Here is a 12,237-nt window from a genome sequence, read left to right on the forward strand (position 1 = left end):
ATGAACCTGACGATACAGAACTCCTTCCCTTTCGATCAGACGATCCCATTGTCGTAGCAGCACCAGAGCAAGTGGAGCAAGCTGCTGCCGCTCCTCAAAGCTGGGTCGCTGCTTCCGTCTCCAGAACACCAAGATCTCCTTTATCACTGAGTCGACCTGTTGGAGGGTATGAAGATCAGGAGTAGTGAGATGGGGCAAAACTGTAATGGCAGCTTGTGATACCTCAGCTGGTCCCAGCCGCAAGGCTTGTTGAAGAGGTCCAGGCAAGGCTGTACCAGGAACCATGGCTTTAATCTCCTGAGGATCAGGTGGATGCTGGCGAGATAAAGCGTCTGCATTCTTATTACTCCTTCCTGACCTGTACTTTAAGTCAAAGTCAAACGAAGCGAGCTGAGCTGCCCAGCGCTGTTCAGTAGCCCCAAGTTTAGCAGAAGACAAGTGACTAAGAGGATTGTTGTCGGTGTAAACAATACACTTGTGGCCCAACAAGTACTCTCTAAATTTCTCAGTCATGGCCCACTTAAGTGCCAAAAACTCCAGCTTCATGGAGCTATAATTTAGCATATTGCGCTCAGGGGCCCTCAAACCCCGACTGGCATAGGCTATTGGCCTCACTTTACCTCCCTGCTCCTGGGAAAGCACTGCCCCTAGGCCGGCATGGCTGGCATCCACTTCTAAAATAAAAGGCAAAGAGAAATCTGCATAAGCCAGCACTGGTGCTGTCGTCAGCTTAGTCTTTAATGCCTCAAAACTTTGAGCACACTCGGCAGTCCAGTTCTCCACGACACCATGCTCTGACCTCTTCTTTGATTTTCTGCCTCCCCACTCTGCCACCAGTCTATGCAGAGGTGCCGCCAACTTGGCAAAACCCTCCACAAAACGGCGATAATAGCTGGCAAACCCAAGGAAGGAGCGTAGTTCCGAAACAGTCTTAGGAGGCTGCCAGTTAGCCACCACTTCCACCTTGCTAGGGTCCGTAGAGACACCTTGATCGGAGATGACATGGCCTAGGTAGCGAACCTCCCGCTGGAAAAAGGCACATTTGGCAAGCTTTGCTTTTAAACCTTCCTGCTGAAGCCGACCTAGCACCACATCCAGCCGCTCAAGATGTTGCGATACTGTTGATGAAAAGATTACAATGTCATCAAGATAGAGAAGCAGAGACTGGCACTGTTGATCACCGAAAAGGCGTTGCATTAGTCTCTGGAAGGTGCTAGGGGCATTACAGAGCCCAAATGGCATTCGGTTCCATTCAAATAGGCCGAAAGGAGTACAGAAGGCAGTCTTGGGCCTATCCTCTTCCGTAACTGGGACCTGATTATAGCCACTTGCTAAATCCATGGTGGAAAACCAACGGGCACCAGTCAGCGCATCTAAGGATTCTTCAATGCGCGGCAGGGGGAATGCATCTTTCCTTGTCTTGTTGTTCAGTTGCCGATAATCAACACACATGCGCGGGCTGCCATCCTTCTTCTTAACGAGCACAATGGGAGAAGCATAGGGGCTGCTACTCTCTCTAATCACCTTGGCCCCTAACAACTGGTTAATATGCTCTTTCACAACCTCGTACTCTGAAGGGGGGATGCGCCTGTAACGCTGCCGCACGGGGATATCGTCTAAGAGTGGAATGTCATGGGAGATCACGTTAGTGCAACCCAAATCAGTATCATGAGCAGAAAAGACCGAGCTGTATTTCTTAAGGAGAGACCTCACCTGTCCCTGTTCCTCTGCTGACAGTTTAGACAAATCAATCCCTTCCATCTGATCCTGCACAGTAGGAGTGGCGGTGTAAGATGCCATTGTGGCTACGTTAGGGAGTACTTCTGTCACACCAGCGGGCAAACTGACCACATGAACATCTTCCAGGGTCCCTATAACGGTCCTAGGGTAAAGCAAGACCGCCGTAGTCCCTACATTAACAACTGGTATGTATGCAGTACCTCTAACCACTCGAACCAATGCAGGGGACGCTAAAAGTCCAGCAGGCAAGTTAACATCAGTAGGTTCAAATAACACAGTGGCACCTGAATATTGCTCAGAACAGGTGGCGGCCACTACTTTCATTACACCACCCGGAATGCAACATGCTCGCTTACCCCTCACTCTCACATGGCCAGACAAATCCAGTGGGGCTCTTATACTAACGTCATGGCACTCTTGCAGTGCCTGCACAAGGGGTTTAGGGACCTCTGTGGCAAAGCCCAAACTAAACAATGCTTCACCGTGTTGCCCAAAAAGCTCGTGGTAACACTTCCGAATGACATTCATCCCCAATACACCCGGAACCGTGGAAGGTCCTGCACCTGGAGGATCTTTAACGACCAACACGCCACACTGTGGAAGAAACTTGTCACAGAGCTCTACACTTAGCTCGATATAGCCAAGGTAAGGAATGGACAACCCATTAGCCGCTTTAAGCTGCAACCAATGACAAGCTTGGAGACGCTCTTGACCCCAGGACTCAAAATGCTGGCGGAAAAAACTTTCAGTAATGGTAGAGACCATGGACCCTGTATCAACCAAACAAGGTACTTTTATACCGCCCATGTCCACATCTATATGAGGACAGGATGAAATTAATTTCGAGACTGCCTCTGGACCATTAGAAACAACCCTTGAGCCAATAGACACCCCACCCGAACTGTGGCTCGGCAATACGGAGGGTGCTAGTTTTCCGAAGCCGTATTTAAAGGAGAGTGCCTGCGATTATGCAGAGGGGCCTGCGGAGGAGGCCGGGAACGAGGAACGCGTTCCCCATCACACTCCCGAGCAACATGTCCAGGTTGCTGACAACGACGGCATATAATGGAGTCGCCCCGTCCTGAGCGAGGCATTCGATGGGGGCCCTGCAATCGAGCAATGCTCTGAGTGAGCTGATTAAGTTGCTCCTGCTGGCGCTTTAACAATTCCTTCATCTCGCTCATCTCAGACAAATGGGTAGACTGAGCTATTCCTGAGGGACCGCTATGGACCCCATACTGAATGCCATAAACAGAAGGGACAGAACTGCTTCTATGCCTAACGCCACTAGGCAACCCTTCACGTTCCCACCTAATAGCTTCCCCTCTAATCTCCAGCAATGTCAGTGTGGGCTGCCTCCTTACTAGCTGCTTTAACTCCCGCCGCAAGGTACTATCTAAGACCTGTTCAACAAATTGATCTCTTAATAAAACGTCAGCATTGGGCATGCCATTAGGGGCACTCGATTTAACTTTCTCCATAAGACCCAAGAGAGCGAGGGAAAACTCTTGCAGTGTCTCACTTTCCTGCTGTTTTCTAGAGAAGAAAGCTTCCTGCAATGCTACATAGGAGTCCGAACAGCCATACAGTTCTTGCAATATAGTGATTATCTTAGCAGGATCAGTCCTCTCTGCACTAGAGCGATATTTGATCTCCTCACGTGCTTCCCCTTCTAGGTGGTCAAACAGGAAAAATGCTTTATCAGCCAAAGACAAATGACGTGCTCTAGCACAACCTTCTATTTCCTCCAACCATTCATTCAACCCTATACCTGATTTTCCTCTAAACATAGGGCACTTTCTGTCACGGGGCACAAAAACTAGTCTCTCTGCTACAGAGACACCAGCCGTTGGGGGGTTAACAGATGATGCAGTTGAAGTAGAAGGTGTAGCACTAGTACCTGACCCAACAGCCCTCTCCTGACGCAGCCTCTCATTGTCTGCTTTCAGCTGCGCGATCAAGTCCCTGAGTTCCTGTAACTCTTCCTCCATCTCTGTAACACAGCTGTGAAATCCCACACCAAAGTAGCTGCTGCTTTGCCTTTATTCTGTACAAAATAATATAAAAAACAATTTACGTTACACCAAACAAAAAAAGAAGAACACACGTCTCTGTTTTAAAGAGTATATCCTGTCGACAACAACGCCAAGTTTGTGGCGAGACGAGGTTGGGATATAAAGTAAATACTCTTTGCAGTTTTAAAAAGACAACGCCACCCTGGGAATTTCACCCAGAGAATACTGAAAGTAACACTAAATCACCAGAAAGGCACTTAGGTTCGCTATACTCAGTCCAGAGACGAGGTTCAATGATCAACAAATTCACAATTTATTAATAATTATTTAAAACACCATATAAAAGCACAATCATAAATATTCAAGTACAAATATGCTTAAAAAGGTATTCAGAGCTGAGGCTTACCAGTGGAGGGGCAGGGATGCCACACACAAACTAAAGAAAGAAAACACACCCAAAACACAAGTGCAACACACTATCACATACTCACACTAATAAACTAAACAAGGCAGGTGTGTACACTCAAGGGATCCCACCACCAAGGCACCCTAGTCTCCTCCACGTCGGCACTCCGCATCAAGTAAGCCGGGTCACAGAACGTAAGCAGAATAGCTCAGAGGAGGCTTCTATAGCTACGACCAGCCGCGATGGAGACTTTAGAGGAGTAACCCACAAACGATCTCTACCACACCGAGGAAGTCAGGTGACCAAAAAGGAGATCACAGGCAAGCGATGCAGAGACACTCAAATGGCCACTATTTATACCAGCGCCCCCTAATGGGCCAGGCTGAAAGTGGGTTGGACCGCGGGATAACATTCATCCTGCCACACTGTGTTTTGGAGAGAAAAGTATTCACGAAATATCACCATGTGGTGGCCTCTTGACCTGCTAGCCACCCGTCGTGTGATGACTCTCCTCCGGCACCCACCCACCCAAGGGAAATACGCCGCCCTTAAGGAGCTGTTTCTTCGGCGCTATGCCCTCTCCGACGCAGAGAGAGCCGAGAAGCTCCTCTCCCTCTCAGGCCTGGGTGGCAGTCAGTGGCGTGTCTAGAAAATTTTTGTTGGGGGGGCCAGGTAGGGGCACAGATTTGGAGAAGGGTGGCAGATAATGTTTAAAAAAAAATTCTACCAACCGTTAACCATAATTCAATAATCCTATAAACCTAATAACCAAATGCACTTTTAACTCTTATTAGAATGAGATTTTAACCACTACGGTGCAAAGTTTTTAGATACTGCGTTGATAAAGTACAAGAGATGCAATCAGTGCTTTGTCAGTGTTTACTCAGCAGTCAAGGACAACAATATTTGCATAGTATTTTTACTGACATATAGTGCACATATGTTTTGGGCAAAAACATTTTTGAATATTAAAATACGAACATTTGTAACAAACAATTGACAAATTAGCCAATGCCAATGTAAAACTTTATCTGCCTATTAAAAAAAGAAGATAATCTTCTCACAAACTGGTGTTTGATTTTGAAACAGGAAAAAAGTGGGGAAACAAATGAAAAGACGAACATTTGAATAAAACCTGAAAGCAAGTAAATACTTTCTATGCTGCCTTATGGTAAACTTTGGTAATATTGATAAAGAACAACACTGGCTGATGATGAAATACAGTCAGCTCACTGCCAGTATTAACCTGCAGGGCTGGACTGGGACAAAAAAATTGGGCATTTTCACTACAGATTGGCCCACCAGGTAGTAAAGCCATAAAGACTTTGACTGAAAACAAACCCTGTTGTGACAGTGATGTACAGTCTTTTTGGTATATGTATGATTTCTATACATTTTACGTCAGATAAAAACTTTGGTTGTACGATTTAGATAATTATTTAATAAAAGCGAGATATTTTAAATGAGAATAAGAAAGAAAAGTATTTCTTTGTGCCCACCTTTCCCTGTTAATGCCCTACCTGGCCCCCTGGCAAAACTTTCCTAGATCCGCCCCTGCACAGTTACCAGCTGTCAGCTACTTAGAAAAGGATCCTGGTGTTATTTGTCTCTCAGAAACAGTTCATAACTTCCCTTCAACTCATTCATGTCACCTAAAAGGTAAACCTGTTTCTCCATCACCTGTTCAGCTCTGATGATTCAGTAAGGACATCTCCTGGTTTCATCTTCATGTTTCCCTCTCACCACATATCCAAACCGACATCATGACCAGCAGCTTTACAGCTGTGGCTCCAGCAAACATCAGCTGATACTAGAAATTAATATTAAATAAATTCTAACAACAGCTGATCAAGCTTAAACGTGCTGCTGTTGTTTAGCGCAATATCTGCTGGTTTCCTCTTTCTGGCGCAAAGTGAGCGATAAATAAATGAGAGAGAAAAGCCGATCAGCTGATCATTGATCAGTTTAATGATTGAAGTAGCAACAGGAGAGGGAGGGGGAGAGAATGAGAGAAGAGGCAGCTGTGCAGCATAAAGACAGAATAACTCCAGCTTTGTGTCTTTTTTCCATTCTAGCTAAAGTTCGGGACAAACTGCGTCTCTTCTCAGCTCAATACGAAACGTGTAATATTTTCTCTGAATGAGGGACCATTCCATTTTTTTTAAGGAGCCGTTGGCAACTCTACTAACTTTATGAATAAAATAAAGTTCACTATCAGTAACATCATAGCACCCACCCAGCTGTATATAAACTCCGTCAAGCTGGCTAGAACGCAGTATGAGTTATTGCAACTGACAGTAAAAAGTCAGCACAATGAAAATAAACTCCACCTAAACTTGGTTTATATCTGACCCAGATAGACTGCAGGTCATACTTACCTGAAGTTCAGTTCACCTGACACTCGGACTGGCGGCTGCCTCGGGGCTCTCCTCCTGCCTCCCCTTCCCTCATCCACCTGCTGGCCTCTGTGGAAGCCCCGTCATAGCCACCACCAAACAACTGAGTTATTTTTACACATCGACCTGCATCTGGCCAATCCACCACCTTTCATTGTTCATGCCATTACAAAAAAAATAAAAAATAAGTCCCGGGCATATGCCCGGTATGCCCGATGGCCAGTCCAGCTATGTTAACCTGCAACCAAATCTGCAGCTCCATACAGCAATGTTACGACTTAGATTATATCTTATAACTCATAACTCTTATGTTAGCTGCCCTCAGTAGCATACTGTCTGAAATATTCCACGGCTGCAATAATTCTTTAAGTGTTATTTTTTTCCTTGGTATTCTAATTTCACCGAAGTTTACTAAACTCAACAAACTTAATATTACTTACCAGGACATTTATTCTGTCCTCATTTTCTTTCACCGAAAAATTGTTTCCTGCAGTGCCGTCTTTCGTGCTTGGCTCTCCTACCTTTGCTAACGTGATGCACATAGTGCAGAAGCCGATGCTGCATTCACTTACACTCGGATATCTGAGCTTCACCGTGAAAACATAATCGGACATTTGATATTTGATTGAAGTTCATTGTTTTGCCTTTGGGGTGGCACCTGGGGTGGCCAGTCTGGTTGGGGGGGTGGCCTGTGCCCCCCCAGGCCACCCCGCTGGACACGCCATTGGTGGCAGTACGGCTCTCGAACTGATGCAGCACATGCTATCTTTTCTCGGACCGGACGACGGGGGATTGCTCTTCGCCCACATCTTCCTCCGACAGCTGCCAGTGGCCGTGAGAACCGGCCTCACCAACTCTCCGCTTCTGGGCGTGAAGGATTATCGCTCCCTGGTTGAGGAAGTGGATCGTATTTTCTTGGCTACCTGCACTTTCCACGATCACGGCCTGATCGTCAACCCTTCCAAGTGCCAGTTTGAGTTGCCGGTTCTGGATTTCATGGGCCACTGCATTTCCGCTGACGGTGTGGTTCCGTTGCCAGACAAGGTCCGGGCCGTTTCGGCTTTTCCACGTCCCACGTCGGTTAAAGCGCTGCAGGAGTTCTCAGGGATGGTCAATTTCTACAACCACTTTTCCCCCAGAGCTGCGCACCTGCTGCAGCCACTCTGTGCTGCCTTGAAGGGTAAAACAGCTAATGACCCCATTGATTGACTCCCTGAACGCATCCAGCCATTTTCTGGGGCCAAGGCCGCGCTGGCTAACGCCGCCCTGCTGGCCAACGCCGCCCTGCTGGCCAACGCCGCCCTGCTGGCCCACCCGTTTCCATCGGCGGAGATTGCGTTGAACACCGACGCGTCAGACATGGCGTTTTCGACTCAGTACACGCCCTCTCTCATCCAAGGGGTCTAGGCCTCGGTCAAGCTGGTCAGCTCTAGGTTTGTTTCGCTGAGCCTTTGTAAATCGGTGAAAGACTGGGCAGCAGCGCTCATCCCACGCCCCAGGGAGGCGTTTTGATCATGTGCATGTGATCTGGTTGGTCCTCTGTTGCAGTCAGAAGGTTTCACGCACCTTTTGACTTTAGTGGACCGCACAACCCGCTGGCCCGAGGCAGTGCCTCTGGCGTCTACTAAAGCAGCAGCGGTGGCCAGGGCATTTTTGTCATTTTTCGTGTTTCGGTCCCCCCGCCAACATCACTTCAGACAGGGGCCCCCAGTTTGTTTCAGAGCTTTGGTCTGCCATGGGTGACGGCCTGGGAATCAAGGTCCACCGAACAACTGCGTACCACCCGCAGGCCAACGGGATGTGCGAGCGTTTCCACCGGTCGCTTAAGGCCGCGCTCCGTGCTTCTCTCACACATGGCAACTGGGTTGACCGTCTTCTGTGGGTTTTACTGGGGTTGCGCTGCGCGGTTAAAGAAGACCTCGGGGTTTCCCCGGCTGAACTTGGTCAGCCCCTCCAGGTCCCCAGGGAATTCTTGCCCGAGAGTCCACACCCGTGCTTCAATCCCTCTGGGCTGTCTCTCCATCCCCCAAGAGACTCGTTTTCTGTTCCTGGCCCAGTGCACCATTGTCTGCCCGACACATTTGATCCAAGGTCGTTGGACTCTTCACAGTTTGTTTTCATCAGGCATGACGCTCAGTGGTGGACCACTGGAGGGCTCCACTCACACCCAGTTCTCAGGAAGTGTTGTTGCTGTGTTTTGGAGGGAAACGTATTCAGTTGTGTGGTGATGAGTAATAAACAAGGATCGAGACAATCGAGAGCTCTTGTGTTGTCTGTGTTTACCTCCACAGTGGATCTAAATGTCGACCCCTGAACAGGATCCAGTAACAATCACTGTGGCAGATATCTAAGAAAATGTCTTCAGTATGAAGAGTTGGAAAACACCAAGACCAAACATGATTCACACCTACTGGCTGCACTCCATGAGTGTCTGGCTTCACAAATGAACCAGTAGCTAGTAGATGAGACACATCCAAAATGGCTCACTGAAGGCCAGACAGTCCTGATTCCTAAGGATCACCATAAGGGACTGGTCCCATCCAACTACCAGTCAAAGACCTGCCTCAGTGCCAAATGGAAGCTTCTGTTTGGCATCATAGCAGCTAAGATGAACAGGCATATGGCTCAATACTTGGCACGGAAAGGAATGGGCAGAAACACCAGAGGGGTAAAACACCATCTACTGATAGAAAGCACACCTGGATCCTGGAATGCCCTGAGCTATACAAGATCAACAGGATCCTAAGAGCCTTCATCAGAAATTTGATGGCGTTGTGGTGAACATCAGTCCAACTTCAAGCCAATCGATTTAACAAGGAGGTGGTCTTCCGTACTGCTGTTCCACATAGGCCTGAACCCCCTCAGTGAGATCATTGACAAGACTGGCTAGGGAAACCAACTACAGAAAGGCAAAATCATCAGCAAATCCTCTACATGAATGACAGCAAGCTGTATACCAGGAGTGAACGACACATCGATTCACTGACCCACACTACTATGATCTACAGCAATGACATTGGAGAAGTGTATTTGGATGGTAACAAAGAGAGGGAAGGCGGTTAGAACTGAGGGGATTATACAACCAGAAGGCAACATTGCAGACATCGAGGACAGCTATAGGTACCTGGGACATCCACATAGTAAGGCAAGTCCTGAAAAGTCAGCTGAATGGGTAGAAGAATGTCCGGGCAATTAACACCTACGCTCTACCGGTGATCAGATACCCTGCTAGGATAATAAGCTGACCAAAGAAGGAGACAGAAGCAACTAACATCAAGAAAAGGAAGCTCCTGAGCATGCATGTGGGATTTCACCCCAAACCCAGCACCATGAAACAGTACGCTAAGTGGAAGGAAGGACACTGAGGACTAGCGAGTGTCAAAACCACTGTCCAGGTTGAAAGTGAAGGCAACAGACCCCCAAGCTGGGTGAGTGGCTCTAGCAGATCCCAGGAACAACACCCAAGATCTTACTAGATTAATAAATGAACGCACAGAAGGATTAGATTATTAAAGTGTTTTTTATTTCTATACTTGGCTATAATTATTCTCACCGACACTGCTGTAAGACAGCTAAGAGTAAAGATAAATAGTTGAAATGACAATAAAGGTTTTGACCAGCAGGGGGTGGGGGGTTGTGTGAACATAAAGTCTCGAGAAATGAAACCTGTTTTTAACCAATTGGACAGAAAGCTTCGAGGCTTCATCTGACCATCAGTAGTATCAATATTATCTTCAGACAACAATAAAACTATTTTAATAAAAACATAACAAAAGGTGTTGTGCCTGATCTTTAATCTCTGTTTCTGCAACATAAATCAGGAGCCAACACACCCAGGTTAACTGGTGATAGTCACAGTTTGACGTGCCGTGTGACAGCCGTATGCTCAAGGTAACATGACGTCAACGCAGTAGTCTGAAAACATTGACAGCTGCAGGCAGAGGTGTGTCTGATGTGTTAAACACCAAACTCGAAACACGAAATTGTTGAGCAGTCTAACATCCACTCTGAGTGTGCTGTAGTGTTTTTTTCTATCACACAAAAGTGTGTGGGAATCATAACAAAGGCAGTGAGAGCATTTATCAAACACTTTAACCCAGTGGTTCTGAAAGTGGAGGGGGCACGTAAAATAAAATAATTAAACCTTAAAGATGGTTAGTTTAGTGGTTTATTTTATTGCAGCCTGTAATTTTCTGCAGTTTATTTTTATTTGTTTAATTGTTTTTTTCCCCTTCCTCGTTGTTTTCTTTACTTTTGCACCTGTGGTTCAGATACTTGTAGACTAGGAACACTGGGTGAATGTATTTTTAACAAGCAAAGATAAGAAACACAAAACAAGTCACAGAAGGGTCTTAAAAACATGAACAAAAATGCTTTTAAAGGGGGCCCTAGCAAAAGAAGTTTGGGAACCACTGCTTTAACCTATCAGTGCAGACACCTTCAGCCTGTTCTTTGGGGTTTAGCGTCTCCCGATAAAATCATGTGCTCTTTACTCTTTTTTCAAATCTAAAACAAAACAAAAACAACAAGCACACGAATGCATGTTTAAAGACGAAATATTGACTGCATTCTCCTGGTTTGTTAGCGGCTCCTGAAAAGCAAGTCTAGCACACATATCTTCGACCAACAGTCAATCTGTGACACCAGTTAATCTGAAACACCGGAATAAAAACAAAGTAAGTCTGTTTTATGGGACAGGTAGATTTTAATGGTTCCCTTTGCAGTTCAGACATGCCCAGGAAACGTATTTGTCAGAGAGGGCTAGATAAGGTCTTAGCTATGGAGTGTTACCTACGTGATTTGCTTTCGCTTTGCTTAGCGATTACACCCGAGATACTTTCACTTCACTTGCCATTGTTGGCATTCAGTGCACACCTGTGGGAAATTACGATGTGAGTATTTCATTTTTTATTTTCAGATTCTCACTCAGCATGACACAATTTGATCGTCATTTATGACCATAAAATTCCATATTTAACCTTCTGTGCAGATCTGAAATGAGAATTCTATTTTATTGTCATTTTATGGCAAAGCTTTAATGTAAGCCACATACGTGTTGGCTGTTTTCTCACTGTTTGGTTCTGAAAGCCTGCAGCTCCAATCGACTGCAGCTATAGTTCTGCAAAATTATGAAGTGAAACGAGTTTGGCTGGAAATCAACCCCATGTTTATTTTGTTTTAAAGGATACACGGCACACCATGCTAAGACTTATCACTTTTTCCGCTCATAGCTCTTTAGGAATCAAATGCGGCAGTTTGCAGATTTACGCCTGGTGACTTTCATGTTTATCAGCCTAGGAGTTTACATACTTTGGTTAAAATACCTATAAAGAAAGGTAGATTTCCAGTCATGATTTAACTGTTGTTTTAATAAAAAGCAACTGTGCGAAAGAGGTGGAAAATCAACACCACAGCTCAACAGTGTTTCAATATCAGAATCTGACATTGTTTCAATGTCAACAGTATTAGAAAATATAACATCGAATCAATGTCAGGTTTCAACATTGATTCAATATCAAAACCTGACGTTGTTTCAATATTTTAAAAGGGTGCAAGGGTGACATTAGGTCAACGTCACACCTCAACTTTGATTCAATGACATCGTCTGATATTGACTAAACATTGTTTCAATGTTTCCTTGCTATCTGGGTTACGTGAAGTGCATGCGTGCATGAAGGGT

Source organism: Aulonocara sp. 'chitande type north' Nkhata Bay, linkage group LG22 (genome assembly GCF_057382095.1).
Source record: "Aulonocara sp. 'chitande type north' Nkhata Bay isolate Kocher_YH1m ecotype deep benthic linkage group LG22, A_spYH_male_GT1.1, whole genome shotgun sequence".
Lineage (NCBI taxonomy): Eukaryota > Metazoa > Chordata > Actinopteri > Cichliformes > Cichlidae > Aulonocara > Aulonocara sp. 'chitande type north' Nkhata Bay.